Source organism: Anolis sagrei, chromosome 10 (genome assembly GCF_037176765.1).
Source record: "Anolis sagrei isolate rAnoSag1 chromosome 10, rAnoSag1.mat, whole genome shotgun sequence".
Lineage (NCBI taxonomy): Eukaryota > Metazoa > Chordata > Lepidosauria > Squamata > Dactyloidae > Anolis > Anolis sagrei.
This window is the reverse complement of record NC_090030.1, coordinates 19,309,887-19,327,001: the sequence shown is the minus strand read 5'-3', so window position 1 is coordinate 19,327,001 and position 17,115 is coordinate 19,309,887. Positions and strand designations below refer to the sequence as shown.

General features: G+C 45.6%; 1 protein-coding gene across 1 annotated transcript in view; it reads left to right on the top strand.

The window, feature by feature from the left end:
* The first annotated feature begins 1,440 nt into the window (after nt 1-1,440).
* TRPC5 (transient receptor potential cation channel subfamily C member 5) overlaps nt 1,441-17,115 on the top strand; it is a 194,884-nt gene continuing 179,209 nt past the window's right edge. Inside the window, exon 1 of the mRNA XM_060756189.2 lies at nt 1,441-1,815. The gene's annotated coding sequence lies outside the window, so the exon portion shown is untranslated. The remainder of the gene's footprint in view (nt 1,816-17,115) is intronic.

The following is a 17,115-nucleotide window of genomic DNA, read 5'->3' as shown; positions in this document are numbered from 1 at the left end:
CCTTCCTCTTCCCGGTTCCCCACTCCATCTGTTCTCTCTCCGTTCCCTCTTTCCTTCCTGCTCTGGCCACTTCCCCACCTTCCTCGCGCCTCTCTTCCCGAAATCAGTTCCGCTCCTCAGTCCCTCCTTTCTTCCTTCTCTCTTCTTTTTACCTTCCTCCTATTCTGCCCACTTCCACGCCTGCCTTTCTTCCCTCTTCCAGGTGCCCCATTCTCCAAATCGTTTCACTCTTCCCTACCTCCTTCCCTTCCTTCTTTGATCGCCTCCTTCCTTTCTTTCCTCCCTCCCTTACTTCCTTCCCTACCTTTCCTTCCTTATTTCTTTCCTTTATCATTTTCTTCCTTTCCTTTCTTCCCTCCCTTCCTTCCTTCTTCCCTTCCCTCCCTTTCCTTCCTCCTTTCTTTCCTCGTCTCCTTCCTTCCTTCCTTCCTTCCCTCCCTCCCTACCCTACCATTCCTTTCTTTCCTTCTTTCATTTCCTATTCCCCACATTCCTTCCTTTTCTTTCTTCCCTCCCCTTCCTCCCTCCCTCCCCTTCCTTCCATCCTTCCCTCCCTTTACTTCCTTCCATCCTTCCCTTCCTTCTTTCCTCGTCTCCTCCCTCCCTCTTATCTTACCTTTCCTTCATTTCTTTCCTTCCTTTCCCATTCCCTTCATTCCTTCCTTTCCTTTCTTCCCTCCCATTCCTTCCTTCCCTTTTCTTCCTTCTTTCCATCCTCCCTCCCTTCTTTCCTCGTCTCCTTCCTTTCTTCCCTCCTTACTTCTTTCCCTACCCTTCCTTCCTTTCTTTCCTTCTTTCTTTCCTTTCCCATTCCCTTCATTTCTTCCTTGCGTTTCTTCCCTCCCCTTACTTCCTCCCTTCCCTCACTTCCCTTCCTTCCTTCCACCCCTCACTTCCTTCTTTCCTCGTCTCCTTCCTTTCTTCCATTCCTCCCTCCCTACCCCTTCCTACCTTACTTCCTTACCTTACTTTCCCATTCCCTTCATTCCCTCCTTTCCTTTCTTTCCTCCCCTTCCTTCCTTCCATCCATCCCCCCTTCCTTCCTCCCTTTCCTTCTTCCTTCTTTCCTTCTCTTCCTTCCTCGACGCCTCCACCCGGCTCCCAGGTGTCCCACCTCCCCATCCCGGCCCCATTCCTCCTTTCTCTTCCCTCCTTTCTGGGGCAGATTCTCCCTCCTTCCTTCCTTCCTTCCTTCCTTCCTTCCTTCCTTCCTTCCTTCCTTCCTTCCTTCCTTCCTTCCTTCCTTCCTTCCTTCCTTCCTTCCTTCCTTCCTTCCTCGGCTCCTGCCCAACTGGGGCCAAAGGAGGAAGGTCTCCCAGGCGCGCCTTGGATCCAACCTCCAAAAGGCAGCAGCAGCAGCATCAGAAAGAGCGGAGGAGGAGGAGGAGGAGGAGAAGAGGAGGAGGAGCGCAGCCAATCCCGGGCGCACCAGGAGCCGAGGCTGCGCCTGCCTGCCTGCCTGCCTCTCCTCCTTTCCCTCTTTTCCCCATCCCTCCTTCTCTCTCTCTCTCTCTCTCTCTCTCTGCACCTCGGGGTCCAGCCAAGGAAGAGCCCCATGGAAGAAGAAGGAGGAGGAAGAGGAGGAGGAGGAGGAGAAGGCGACCCCCGAGTGGGCTCCCCATCGCCATCCTTGCCTTGTTGCTTCCAAGGCAGGGCCACGAGGCTTGGATTATTCTTCCCCCAATTCTTCGTCTTCTTGGCAACGTCTTGGCTTTCCCTGTTGCCTCCAGGTTGCTCCTGGTCTTGGTCGTCTCCTCTTCCGTTCCCCGGCGCTTGATCCGGATTATGTAGAGCTCCTTGGGTGTCTGCGCTTCGGTGAGTCTGGGGGGTTGAGGGGAAGGGAAGGGGGCTTGTGGGGGGATCTCTATACCATGCCCTCTCCAGAAATCAGGGTCTCCAAAGGGTTCAGCCTTAACTTGGGTCTCCACCAGGAGAGAAGAGCAAGGTATCAATAAATACCATCATCATCTGTGTGGGAGGGGACCTTGGAAAGAGGAAGGGGCAGGCAAGGCTTCTTCTTTCACCCCCACCCAGGCATCAAACTCCATTGGGTCCTTGCAAATCTTAAGAGTTTTGAGGAAAAAAATAATTATTAGGGACTTCCAAAGGCCATCTAGTCCAACCCCCTCGTCATGCAAGAACTAGCTGCCTAATGCCCCACTTAATCCTTCACTCCTTAATAAACTACAGGTGTCTTGTTAAAGGCTTTCAGAGCTGGAATCACTGGGCTGTTGTGAGTTTTTTGGGCTGTATGGCTATGTTTCAGAAGCATTCTCTCCTGACATTTCGCCCCCATCGATGGCAGGCGTCCTCAGAGGTTGTGAGGTCTGTTGGACACTAGGAAAATTGGGTTTATATATCTGTGGAATGTCCATGGTGGGAGAAATCTAAAAAAAACCCTCTAAAACTAGGACAGTAAACAAAGAACACAACTCAGAAAACAGATGAATTCCAGACATGAATCAATCACAGCCAGCTAACACCTCCCTACAATTTATTTATTTAAACTTTTATATCCCAATCTTCTCACCTCCGTAGAGGGACTCAGACCAGCTCAGACCAAAAAAGGTTTACCCCAGGCAGGAAGCAGTCAGACTTTGAAGCTGAAAGGCTATTCCAGTATTTAAAAAACCCTCTAAAAACAGGACAGTTAGCAAATAACACAACTCAGAAAACAAAGAAATTACAAGCATATAAAGAACAACAGGAGAATTCCAGACAGGAATCAATCAGGGCCAGCTAACACCTCCCAACAAAGGTTTACCCCAGGCAGGAAGCAGGCAGACTTTGAAGCTGAAAGGCTATTCAGTGCTGATTAATTGCAACATTCACACTTGCCTCAAACAGGCAAGAGTTGTGAGTTTTCCAGGGTGTATGGCCATGTTCCAGAAGCATTCTCTCCTGACATTCCGCCTGCATCTGTGGCAGGCATCCTCAGAGGTTGTGAGGTCTGTTGGAAGCTAGACAAGTCTGTGAAATGTGATATGTCTGTGAAATGTCCAGGGTGGGAGAAAGAACTCAGACCTCACAACCTCTGAGGATGCCTGCCACAGATGGAGGCAAAATGTCAGGAGAGAATGCTTCTGCAACATGGCTATACAGCCCGAAAAACTTAAAACAACCCAACTCTTGGCTAATCACCTCCCAACAAAGGATTCCCACAGGCAATAAGAAGCCAGATGTTGAAACTGCTAGGCCATTAAATGCTAATCAAGGTGGCCAATTGAGGAATTCTCACCTGCCTCAAACAGACAAGAGTTCTTTCTCCCACCCTGGACATCATTCCACAGATATATAAACCCAGTTTTCCTAGTTTCCAACAGACTTCACAACCTCTGAGGATGCTTGCCATAGATGTGGGCAAAACGCCAGGAGAGAATGCTTCTGGAACATGGCCAGACAGCCAGAACACTCACAACTCTTGCCTGTTTGAGGCAAATGTGAATGTTGCAATTAATCACCCGGATTAGCACTGAATAGCCTTGTAGCTTCAAAGTCTGACTGTTTCCTTCCTGGAGTAAACATTTGTTGAGAGCTGTTAGCTGGCCCTGATTGATTCATACCTGGAATTAGTCTGTTTTCTGAGTTGTGTTCTTTGTTTACTGTCCTGGTTTTAGAGTTTGTTTTAATACTGGTAGCCAGATTTCTGGACATTAGGCATATAGCTGGGGGGGGGGAGCTTGAGGGGCCTCAGCCCCCCCCCCCCCCCGAAATTCTCAGGGTGGTCTGCGAGAAGGCCTTACGGGTACATTAGTTATGTTGATTCATATCATGATCTGATCACCATGCCCAATATATCCCATATGCATGAGGCTATTGGGATAATGATTCAAAAGGTTTGCTAGGGTAGATCCTGAGCCCCCCCCCCCAAATCAAACTCAGCCCCCACCCCCCGAATCAAACTCAGCGCCCCCCGAATTAAAATCCTGGCTACGGGCCTGCTGGATATTATTCCAGATATATAAACCCCATTTTTCTAGTTTCCAACAAACCTCACAACCTCTGAGGATGCCTGCCATAGATGCAGGCGAAACATCAGGAGAGAATGCTTCTGGAACATGGCCAGGCAGCCTGGAAAGCTTACATCAACCCAGACTACAGGTGTTTTTCTCCAAATCAGTTGAGATGTGTGTATGTGTGTTGGGGGGGGGGGGGGGATAGTTGGGAGGGACTCCTAAAAATCATCTAGTCCAAACCCATTGCCATGGAGGAACCTGCTGCCAAAAATTAATAAAAATCCAATTTTTCTCCATCAGGCTACAGGTGATGGTTTCCCCCTTTGGGAACCTGCAGTTGGGAGAGATCCCCAAAGGCCATCTAGACCAAACCCCTCACCATGCTCTCTAAATACTCAATTTGCACTCTTTGGACACCTTCTGCGGAGGTGATTCCGTCACCTTCCAAGGTGTGCTGTTACCAAAGGTCTCGGGAATGATCGGAGGCTTCATCCCTGTCTCACCCACTCTCTTTGTTTTGACATTGAGTTTTGCACTGAACATCCCCCCCCCCCCCCAACTCAAGGCTCTGCTTCTAATTTGGGATACATATAGAAAAGGGAATCAAAGAGGTGGAAAGTAATATGTCCTTATGAAGGAGAGACCTCCAAGCCCAGCTCGGTTTTTGAAAAACCAAGGCAGCAGTGGCTTTCTTCCTTGGCTAGAGTTGATCCATCCCTTTCAATTTAAGTTGCTTCACTCTCAGGTTGCATTGTTAAAGCTGCAAACCAATAAATAACCAGGTTGCTGTGACTTTTCCAGGCTGCCTGGCCATGTTCCAGAAACATTATCTTCTGACGTTTCTCTCACACTTGCCTAGTTTCCAACAGAACCCTCAACCTTTGAGGATGCCTGGCATAAATGTAGGCAAAATGTCAGAAGAGAATGCTTCAAGCAGACAAGAGCTCTTTCTCCCATCCTGGGCATTCCACAAGTATATTAACCTCACTTGCCTAGTTTCCAACAGACCTCACACCTCTGAGGATGCCTGCCATAGATGTGGGCAAAACGTCAGGAGAGAATGCTTCTGTAACATGGCCATACAGCCTGGAAAACTCACAGCAACCCTTTATCCTTGCTCCCCGCCTCACCACCCAGTGCTTCAATCCTAGGCAATACTAAAAAAAAAGGGGGAATTCCAAACAGCAAACAATCAGGGCCAACTAACACCTCCCAACAAAGGATTTATCCAGGCAGGAAGCAGCCAGGAACCTGCCATAGATGTGGGCAAAACGTCAGGAGAGAATGCTTCTGGAACATGGCCATACAGCCTGGAAAACTCACAGCAAACCATTATCTTTGCTCCCTGCCCCATCACCCAGTCCTTCAATCCTAGGCAACACTAAAAAAAGGGGGAATTCCAGACAGCAAACAATCAGGGCCAGCTAACACCTCCCAACAAAGGATTCATCCAGGCAGGAAGCAGCCAGGTTTTGAACCTGCAAGGCCTTTCAGTGTTAATCAAGGTGGCCAATTGCAACATTCAAGCAGACAAGAGCTCTTTCTCCCACCCTGGGCATTCCACGGGTATATAAACTGCACTTGCCTAGTTTCCAACAGACCTCACAACCTCTGAGAATGCCTGCCATAAATGTGGGTGAAACGTCAGGAGAGAATGCTACTGGAACATGGCCAGGCAGCCTGGAAAACTCACAGCAACCCAGTGATTCTGGCCATGAATGCCTTCGACAACACAATACATAACTGATTGCATCTTTTCCGGAGTATAATGTGGGGTTAATTCATTCTGAGTAGACAGCTGTAGGGTTGGAGGGCAAAAGCTTCTATCTAGGGTCTTGTTGGATACAAGGAGCTTTGCTCAACTTGGGGTGCATTTACACTGTAGAATGAATCTAGTTCGATACCACTTTAATTGCTATGGCTTGATGCTTTGGAAATCTAGGAGTTGTAGTTTGGTGCGGCACTTGCACTCTTTGGCAGAGAAGGCTTATATAGTGTAGATCAGGTATGGATGAACTTGGACCCTCCGGGTATTTTGGACTTCAACTCCCACAATTCCTAATAGCCTCTGACCCTTTCCTTTTCCCCCTCGGCCTCTTAAACTGCAGTACATTTTAGAGAAAGATGGAAATCATTCGAAAAGAAAGTCTGTTCTATCCGTGACTTCGAAAGTGCACACCAGATATAGGTAACATGTGGCCCTACGATGGTTTTTGTGGCTCTCAGTCCATCCAAAATCCCACAAACACATTTTATTCCTGGCACTAAAGAGAGAAAGATTTTTTGTCTTTCCCAAACATCTCCAAGTGTGGATCTTCCCCACACAAATAGGTGATAAGGTACTTCATCACACTAGAGAATGAATCCACTTTAAATCTGGTTTCTGCCTCCTGCAGAATTCTGTAGTTTAGTGAGGCTGTTAACGGCTCTGCCCTAAACTACAAATCCCAAAATTCTGTAGCAGGCAGAAACTGGATTTGAAGTCAATTCATTCTCTAGTCTGATGAGGTTTAAGGTCCCTCTGCGGTGTTCATAATTGAAAAGCAAAATGTTTACTTTTTGTTTTGCACTTGGATTCTGTCCCCATTGGTTCAAGGGGGCTTTGGAGGGTCATTGAGACAGGAAATAGCCACCTGGAACTATCTAGGAATACACCTTGTCTTCCAAAATTGCACCTTAACCGTGTAAGATGTGGAGTTTGTATGAGATGCATGAGAATGCATCAACCCCATATCTGCTGTCATGCAATGTAAACAAAGGCCACCTTTGCCTCATGGGGGTGCATCTATCCAAGACATGGGCAAACTTTGGCCCTCCAGGTGGTTTGGACTTCAACTCCCATCATTCCTAACAGCCTCAGGCCTTTTCCTTTTCAGGACAGTCACCCGCACCCTATTTGCAAATAAATCTGTACTTTTTTTTCTATCTCCTCTGCCTCCGGGTTTTGCCTTCTTGGAAAGGGGCATTGCATCTGAGTCCCTTCATTTTGGCACCCAGAGCCCCCGGAGGCGCAGTGGGTTAAACCCCTGTGCTGGCAGGACTGAAGACTGACAGGTCGCAGGTTCAAATCTGGGGAGAGGCGGATGAGCTCCCTCTATCAGCTCCAGCTCCTCATGCGGGGACATAAGAGAAGCCTCCCACAAGGATGATAAAAACATCAAATCATCCGGGCGTCCCCTGGGCAACGTCCTTGCAGATGGCCAATTCTCTCACACTAGAAGCGACTTGCAGTTTCTCAAGTCGCTCCTGACATGACAAAAAAAAAAAAATTGGCACCCGAACAGGGATGCTTGAGCAGCTGAGAGGGCAAAGGAAAGGGCCTGAGGATGCTAGGAATGGGGGGAGTTCAAGTCCAAAACATCTGGAGGGTCGAAGTTTGTCCATGCCTGGTATAGATGCATTTCCATGAGGCAAAGGTGGCTTTTGTTTACATTGCATGACAGCAGATATGGAGTTGGCCAGCTTCATGAAGCAGGATAATAATAATAATAATAATAATAATAATAATAATAATAATAATATAAAAATAATAAAACTTTATTTATATACCGCTATATCTCCCCAAAGGGGACTCAGGGAGGTTTCTAAGTAACATCACCGAAACATACAAAGTAAACAGCATAACATAAAATTCACAAAACAACATAAGCATAAAATTATCACCATAACACATCCTGCCTATTCAGAGCAATTAAAAAGCTGGGCCAAAGCTAGTGCAAACTCAAAATATGAGGGGGCCGGGAATTAAGTACAGTGCTATACAGGCTAATGGCAATAGCAGGTATGGGTCTGTGGCTGCTCATTTCCAGGGCCTCTTAGAGGGATGACCGGGGTAATAGGTAAGAAGTGCAAGGCCATATTCAGCAAAGTTTGGGTTGGACTAGAACTGGTCATTCTCAAAGGCTTGTTGAAACCACCAGGTCTTCAAGCTCTTCTGAAAGGAGGGAAGGGATGGGGCCTGTCTTATTTCCCTTGGAAGGGCGTTCCAGAGGCAGGGGGCCACCACCAAGAAGGCCCTCTCTCTCATCTCCACCAACTGTACTTGTGATGGTGGTGGGAGCAAAAGGAGGGCATCCCCGGAAGACCTTAGAGTTTGCATCAATTCATAGAAGGAGATGTGATCACAGAGATAAGCAGGACTCTCATTCTCATGCATCTCATGCAACCTCTACATCATACAATTTCAGGTACAGCTCAGGTGTATTCCAAGATGGTTCCAGGTAGAATGAATGCAGTTTGTCACTACTTTAAACTGTCATGTCTCAGTGCTATGAGATCCTGGGAGTTGTAGTTTGACAAGCTCTGGGACCTTCTCTGCTGATACCTCACCAAGCTGCAATTCCCAGGATCCCAACACATTGAGGCATTGTAGTTTAAAGTGGTGCCAAAATGCATTATTTCTGCAGTGTAGAGTCAGCCTCGGATTTCTCTTCCATTTGGAGAGTCTTGGCTGCGGGTCTGAGTTTGTTTTTATTTACCAGCCTTGATTCATTGTATCACAATAAGCAAATACTCATACATTATGCTCTATGGAGGGAGAGGTAAATTAAGGATATTGCCCCCAAATAAAATCCACCCCCCCCCCCCAGTGATCCATTCTCCTTGATTCCCTAAATTTCTAGCATTTCAAACAGCGAAACAATAACCATCTTCTGTTTTTCTGGGTTTTCATTACTTGTGTTGTTTTGCTGGCCCTTTTTCTTTGGCTGCGTTTTGAAATGCTGAACTATACATCATTGCAATTCAAGAATTTGGGGATTGAAGGAAAATGCTATTTGGAGGGAGCAAGATTCTTATTCAGGGTTTCCCCTGCAGTTTTCCCCTGCAAGGAGTTTTTCCATCGTTCTCCAAATTGCTCGCATTGCAGAGAGTGAGATGTTGCGAATCTTTTGCATCTAGATATTTTCCAATTTGTGTTCATATTCCCTGCATCCCTCTGCCACCCCTTTTCTTTGGAGGCCTGAAAGAAAGAGAGACATGAGAGGTTGGGAATTTTTAAAATCCCTTTCTCCCCCCCCCCCCTTCCCTATTCGTACCATCCAAGAAGTACAGAAATACCCCAAATGGTTCTATAGGATTTCATTTGCAAACCACTCACTGAAGTTACACACGTGCTGACTCATCTGGATTTTATCACTGTGTGAATGTTTTTAGGGGGAAGGAATGAATCTGAAGTTGGAGTGACACTTGTTTAATTGGAGTTGGCACTCCATTTTTTTTGTGTGCAAAGTGGCATGGATTTCGTCACAGGAGCTGTGCACTCATGTTTTTACTTCTTAGCATGGTGTGCTGGCAGAAACACGTGCACTCCCTAAAGGATGAAAGTGGTGGTTTTGAAGGGTTAGGAATTATACTGTCTTCCTTCTTTATCCCCTCCCCCTCCCTCCCTTCCTTCTTTCCTTCCTCCCTTCCATTTATCATTTCCTTCCTTCCTCTCTTCCTCCCTTCTCCTTCCTCTTTTCCTTTTCCTTCCATCCTTCTTCATTCCCTTCCATCTATGATTTCCTTCCTTCCTCCCCCTTTCCTTTTTCTTTCTGTCCTTCCTTCTTTCCCTCTCTTTCTTCTATTATATCCTTCCTTCCTTCCTTCCTTCCCTCCTTCCTTCCTTCCTCTTTCTCCTTTTCTCTCTCTCCTTACTTCTTTCCCTCCCATCTATTATTTCCTTTCCTCCTTCCCTCCTTCCTTCCTCTTTCTCCTTTTCTTTATCTCCTTACTTGTATCCCTCCCATCTATTATTTCCTTCCTTTGTTCGTTCGTTCCTTCCTTCCCCCTTTTCTTTTTTCTTTCTGTCCTTTCTTCCTTCTTTCCCTCCTTTCCATCTATTATTTCCTTCCTTCCTCTTTCCCCTTTCCTTTCTGTCCTTACTTCTTTCCCTCTCATCTTTTATTTCCTTCCTTCCCCCTTTCCTTTTTCTTTCTGTCCTTTCTTCCTTCTTTCCTTCCTTTCCATCTATTATTTCCTTCCGTTCTTCCTTCCTTCCTTCCTTCCTTCCTTCCTTCCTTCCTTCCTTCCTTCCTTCCTTCCTCCCCCCTTTCCTTTTCCTTTCTGTCGTTTCTTCGTTCTTTCCCTCCTTTCTATCTATTATTTCCATCCTTTTTCCCTTCCTTCCTTCCTTCCTTCCTTCTTTCCCCCTTTCCCTTTTCTTTCTGTCCTTCCTTCTTTATCTCCCTTCCATTTATTATTTCCTTACTCATTTCCTTTTGATTTCTGTTCTTCCTTCTTTCTCTCCCTTCCATTCATTATTTCCTTCCTTCCTTCCTTCCTTCCTTCCTTCCTTCCTTCCTTCCCCTTTTCCTTTCTGTCTTTCCTTCTCCCCCCCCCCCCTTCTATCTCTTCCTTCCTTCCTTCCTTTTTAAAAATTTTCTTGGTGAATTTTTGGAAGGGCAGGCCTAAAAGAAAGAGGGACATGCACACATCTGCACATATAAACAACCTTTGGACGACAATAAGGGAGATGTGATGTCACTGGGAAGCTTTTCAAGCCACGAAGCCTGCCCATCAGACATGGTTCTCCTCTTCCTTGGCTAGTCTCAGTGTCATTTTCAGAGGAGAATGGACTTCAACAAGACTTCTATTTGATTTCCTCGTACTGTTTTTCCAAAGTTGAAGTGTTTAAATAGCCAGGGAAAGCTGCTCACTGTTGTCCTCCCAAACACATCCATTGGGGAGAAAAAGCACATGGGTTTATTGATCTGCCCTTTCCCTATCTGCTTTCATGATTTGCTTTGCTTTGGAAAGGATCAGTACATTTTCAGAGTGATCTGAGAAATTATAGCATAGACATTTTCGAAAGAGGGCAAGCATTGGTTTGCTTTTGAGCTCCAGGAAGGGAGGCCAGCGAATTAAAGCCCTGTGTCCTGCATTTGCTTTAGATCCAGTGTCTCAAGTCTCAGAAGATTCACAAAAGTCCAGCGCTTTGGTTCAGAGCACCTCGGCATTGACCCTCAATTTTGTCTCTAGCCAAAAGGGATTAGGCAAAATGGGTTGCTATGGTGAGCATCACTTTACTCTTGGAATGCGAAACGGAGCTCCAGTTGGGACCAGGATTGGTCTTGGGTTGCTGCAGTTTCATCTTTGGCGAAAGGGGATTCGTTTTTGCAGAAAGCATCACTAGCATTTCCCAAACACAGTGTGCAAAAACAGAGGGAAGGCAGCGGGAGTCCATCCCCTGCCCTTGGAGAAACGGGTGCAACGAATCTGCATTGCAACAATGGCAAACTGGCACTGCTTTGGGGGGGGGGGGGTGTTTAACTAGTACTTTAATTCCAAATAAATTGTTTCTGTCAAGGAGTGCCTTGCCAGTGTACACCTCTTAGGATCCAATAGCATTGAATCATGGCAGTTCAAATGTGGTCAAACTGCATTAATTGCATGGTGTAGATACATCTCAAGTCTGCATGCTAAGTGTTTGTCAATCTCATCATAGTCTTGGTAAGGTAGATTTGCCATTGCCTTTGATGCTGAGAGAATATGACTTGCCCCAGGTCAGACAGTAGCTTTGTAGGGTTGAGTATGGATTTCCACTATCTTAAACCACTTCTCCATAAACTCTTTCATAAACAATGGGACCTGTATGTGTGTTTTTGAGTCTCTGGTGGCGCAGTGGGTTAAACTGCTGAGCTGCTGAACTTGCTAACAGAAACGTTGCAGGTTCGAATCCAGGGAGCAGGGGTGAGCTCCCACAGTTAGCCCCAGCTTCTGCCAACCTAGCAGTTTGAAAACATGCAAATGTGAGTAAATCAATAGGTACCGCTCCGGCACTAATACCTGGCTACGACAAAAGAATATTTACTATTATTTATATTATATTACCATTATTATATTATCCCTATTTATAATTCAAAAGTAGAGAGGAAGGATGGTAAAACCTGAATTATTGGATTATGTATTATTATTTTAATAATAATATTATTTTATATTATTACTAATAACATGACCTTGGAGGTGTCTACGGACAACGCTGGCTCTAACCCCCAAAGTCGGACACAACTTGACTTAATGTCATAGAATCACAGAATCATAGAATCATAGAGTTGGAAAAGACCTCATGGGCCATCCAGTCCAACACCCTGCCAAGAAGCAGGAATACTGCATTCAAATCACCCCTGACAGATGGCCATCCAGCCTCTGTTTAAAAGCCTCCAAGGAAGGAGCCTTCACCACACTCCGGGGCAGAGAGTTCCACTGCTGAATGGCTCTCACAGTCAGGAAGTTCTTCCTCATGTTCAGATGGAATCTCCTTTCTTGTAGTTTGAAGCCATTGTTCCGCGTCCTAGTCTCCAGGGAAGCAGAAAACAAGCTTGCTCCCTCCTCCCTGTGGCTTCCTCTCACATATTTATACATGGCTATCATATCTCCTCTCAGTCTTCTCTTCTTCAGGCTAAACATGCCAAGCTCCTTAAGCCGCTCCTCATAGGGCTTGTTCTCCAGACCCTTGATCATTTTAGTCGCCCTCCTCTGGACACATTCCAGCTTGTCAAAATCTCTCTTGAATTGTGGGTTCAGTGAGTGTGTCCTAATTGAGACATGCAGTCCTTTGTTGTTGTATGGCAACCCTATAATTATGTTTTCTGAGGCTGAGAGTGTGTGACTCACCCAAAGTCACCCAAATAGGTTTCCAAAGCCAAATGGGGATTTGAACCCTGCTTTCCAGGATTTATTTTTCATGTCAGGAGCAACTTGAGAAACTGCAAGTCACTTCTGGCATGAGAGAATTGGTTGTCTGCAAGGACGTTGCCCAGGAGATGCCCAAATGTTTAATGTTTTACCATCCTTGTGGGAAGCGTCTCTCATGTTTTCACAGAGGGAGCTCAACCCACTCTCCCCAGATTCGAACCGCTGACTTATCGGTCAGCAGTCCTACTGGCACAAGGGTTGCTCAAACAACTATGTCTGAAACATTAAGAGGGAGGGAGCCATTCTAATATCCTTAGGGAGGGTGTTCCCTAGCCGAGGGGCCACCACAGAGAAGACCCTGTCTCTCGTCCCCACCAAATGTACTTGTGATGAAGGCGGGACTGGGAGCAGGGCCTCCCAGGACGATTTTATGGTCCTAGATGGTTCATAAGAGGAGATGCGTTTGGACGAGTAAATTGAGCCAGAACCATTAGGGCTTTATAGGCTAAAGCCAGCACATGTGCCCAGTAGCAGACTGGCAGCCAGTGGAGCTGGCGCAGTGGAGCTGGCGCAGCAGAGGAGTTGTGTGAGAGAATTCGCCGTCTGCAAGGATGTTGCCCAGTGAACTCCCAGATGTTTTATCCTGTGGGAAGCTTCCCTCATGTCCCCAGATGATAAGCTGGAGCTAACAGTTGGGAGCTCACCCCGCTCCCCGGATTTGAAATGCCTAACCCATTGTGCTGCTGTGGGCTCCCCCTCCAGGGTCATAGTCCAACATTCAAACCCCGAGGCCACACTGGTCCAAGTGTATTGGGGCCTGAATTATCCTTTGAGAAAGAATGCCCTTTCATTGATTTTTGGAAAATGATGTTAGTTAAAGCATGACACAGTTCCTGATGAAGATACTGCCTTTTCGCAGAGTTGTGACTCTTCCAAATCTCCTTGTGCCGGATCCTTTGGGGAGGCACGTCTTAAAATTTTAATTACAGGAAGAAATGACTGAAATTCAGGAGCTGCCAAATCAAATCAGACTCATTTGTAAAGCAAATTTCAGCCCCTTACGTGAACAATACATGTCTTAGGGCTGTGTCTACACTGTAGAAAAAGCATGGGCAAACTTTGGCCCTCCAGGTGTTTTGGACTTCAACTCCCACAATTCCTAACAGTTGGTAGGTTCTAGCTTATGCTTCTTAGGTAACCAATGTGTTGTCAAAGGCTTTCATGGCCGGAATCACTGGGTTGCTGTGAGTTTTCCAAACTCTATGGCCATTTTCCAGAAGCATTCTCTCCTGACGTTTCACCCACATCTACGGCAGGCATCCTCAGAGGTTGTGAGGTCTGTTAGAAACCAAGCAAGTGGGGTTTATATATCCGTGAAATGTCCAGGGTGGGAGAAATAACTCTTGTCTGCTTGAGGCAAGTGTGGATGTTGCCATTGACCATCTTGATTAGCATTGAATGGCCTTGCAGCTTCAAAGCCTTACTTCTCCCTGCCTGGGGGAATCGTTTGTTTAGGAGGTGTTAGCTGGCCCTGATTGTTTCCTGTCTGGAATTCCCCTGCTTTTTTAAAGTGTTCTTTATTTACTGTCATTATTTTAGAATTTTTTAGAAAAATACTGACAGCCAGATTTTGTTCATTTTCATGGTTTCCTCCTTTCTGTTGAAATTGTAACACAAAATTGTAATGCGAATATAGAATGGCCAAGGCAATGTAAACAGATGAGGAATTGGTCTGGAAGACACTGGGTTTTTTTTATAGATTTTAAAATAGTTTTTATGGATTTTATATGTATTCATGATGTGACTTAATTGCTTTTAACTGATATATGTTTATCTGTCTGTCTGTCTGTCTATCTATCTACGTATCTATCTATCTACGTATCTATCTATCTACATATCTATCTATCTACGTATCTATCTATCTATCTATCTATCTATCTATCTATCTATCTATGGCATCTAATTGTTGCTGGTCTGTACGCCACCCTGAGTCACCTTTGAGCTGAAATGGCCAGGATAGAAATGATGTAAATGAATAAATTAATAACAATTGTCCACATGCTTGCGGGATTCAATGGCTTCTCTGTGTAGTCAGACAGACAATGCTTCTGGAACATGTCTGTATAGGCCGGAAAACACAGCAACCCAGTTAGGTAACCATGTTTTGTAGATGCTTTAAGGGATTGGGATAAATGGCCTTTAGGATGCTTTGTAGCTATATAATTCTGTGCTGGTACAGTTGTACCAGGAGCTTCAGCTTCATTTTCTTTCTATTGCGTGTTTGCATATATTCCAAGGTTCCATGCATTTGCAACAAGGTGGCTTCCTTTGGTTTGCAATCACAGCGCTAGCCACCTGTCTATCATTGTTAAGTTTTGGTTCCGCCCCTTTCCCCAGGGCCATGGGAAGAGATGGAGCCATTTTTAGTTCAGTCTTATAGTAGAAAGCTAAGCTACAGGACGTGGATTAGCTCCATCCGTAGAAAAGCTTCATTTCCTACAGCATCCGGGGCAGAAATTCAGGGGAAAAACAGTCCCAAAGCTCGGGCTGGGAGCTTACAGCTTCTCAGCTTTACAGCATCTGAGGGAAACAGTCCTAAAGTTTCAGAAGAAAACAGTTTTACAGACCCAAAGAATTCCAGCTGGAGAATCTACATAGCCTTGACTGGTAGGTCTACTTGGGACCCAAGGCGCAGATTGGAACCGGTAGTAGAACCCATATCAGCAAAGCTTAGACAGTAGATTGCCTGGGAGGGGTTAAAAAAGGCTTTTCCTTGTTAAAGAAAGAAATAGTTCTCCAAGCAAGGTGCCTGTCCATTTTGGGGCAAGTTAAGAAGCATTTGTTTAATCTGTTGAAGATCCAAGAAGTGTTTGTTGTTTTATTGAAGACCTAAGCAATAATAAAGGACTTTGCTAAACATTTCAAGCCTTCTAAAGACTGTGTATGGGAAAATCCTTGAAGGCCTCTCACCCTGGCTCCCCACTGGGCACAAAGAGCATGCCCTGTTTAAAAAATCAGTTATTACGGGCCCAGCGCATGGCAGCACAAATTCTGTGGTTCTGAAAAAGTGGCTGGTATGTGTTTTGACTTTAGGTAGTATAGTACAGGGTTGGACTAGATTATTCTTTAGGGTCCCTTCTTAGTGGAAGTTGGGTGGCTCTGTCCTCCAGGTGCCTTAAATATCAATAGCATAGCAGGGGGTTGGAATAGATGACCTTTAGGGTGCCTTCTAGCTCTATGATGCTCTTATTCTGGCTGGTATGTGTTTGACTTTGGATTGTATAGCACAGGGTTGGATTAGATGATTCTTTAGGGTCCCTTCTAGTTCTATAATTATGCAATTCTTAGTGAAAGTTGGGTGGCTCTGTCCTGTAGGTGCCTTAACTATGAATAGCATAGCAGGGGGTTGGAATAGATGACCTTTAGGGTGCCTTCTAGCTCTATGATTCTTTTATTCTGGCTGGTATGTGTTTGACTTTGGATTGTATAGCACAGGGTAGGACTAGATGATTCTTTAGAGTCCCTTCTAGTTCTATAATTCTGTGATTCTTAATGGAAGTTGGGTGGCTCTGTCCTGTAGGTGCTTTAACTGAGGACATCATAGCAGGGGTTGGAGTAGATGGCCTTTTGGGTCCCTTCTAGCTCTTCTCATTCTATGAAGGTCCATTGAAACATCTCATTTTAAAGTATGCTCCTTCTAAAGGAGATTCGATGTGAACATTAGGAAGAACTTCCTGACTGTGAGAGCCGTTTCGGCAGTGGAACTCTCTGCCCTGGAGTGTGGTGGAGACTCCTTCTTTGGAAGCTTTTAAACAGAGGCTGGATGGCCATCTGTTGGGGGAGCTTTGAATGCAATTTTCCTGCTTCTTGGCAGGGGGTTGGACTGGATGGCCCATGAGGTCTCTTCCAACTCTATGAGTCTATGATTCTATGAGGCCTCTTTCAACTCTATGATTCTATGATTCTAGTGGGCTTCCATGATTTTCCAAGCCACCCCTCCATCAAACTCATATTTACCGCTTCTCAAGGCTTGGCTCTTTCTCTTTCTGTGAGGCCATTGTGGCTCATTCCACTTGCATTTCCTTCCATTGACAGTCTTGAACAAGATCCTCAAGTGCTATCAACCCTTCTCCAACAAAGTTGACTAGAAATCACAATGGGCACAAAAGGAGAAGGTGCGAATAGCTGGCTTTGTTTGCAAGAAAGCAACTCAAGTGGCTTTGAAACTCTTCTGTTTTATTTTTCCTGGCTGAATTTGCTCTTGGAACCATTTCAGTTTCTCTTGTTGTCTAAACCAGGATGGGGACAAGGTGGTCAACAATGCAGGGTCTACAGTACGTCAACATACTATCATTCCAGGACGCTTGATATAATATGATTTTTACTTATAGATCTGGCAACCTATTTTTGCTTGTCTGAAATGAACAGTATTTGGAGCTTTTGGATGATGCACAATATAGAATCGCACAGGAGGATATAGAACAGTGTTTCTCAATCTTCCTCCTCCCGTGACCCCTTAATACAGTCCCTCATGTCATAGTGA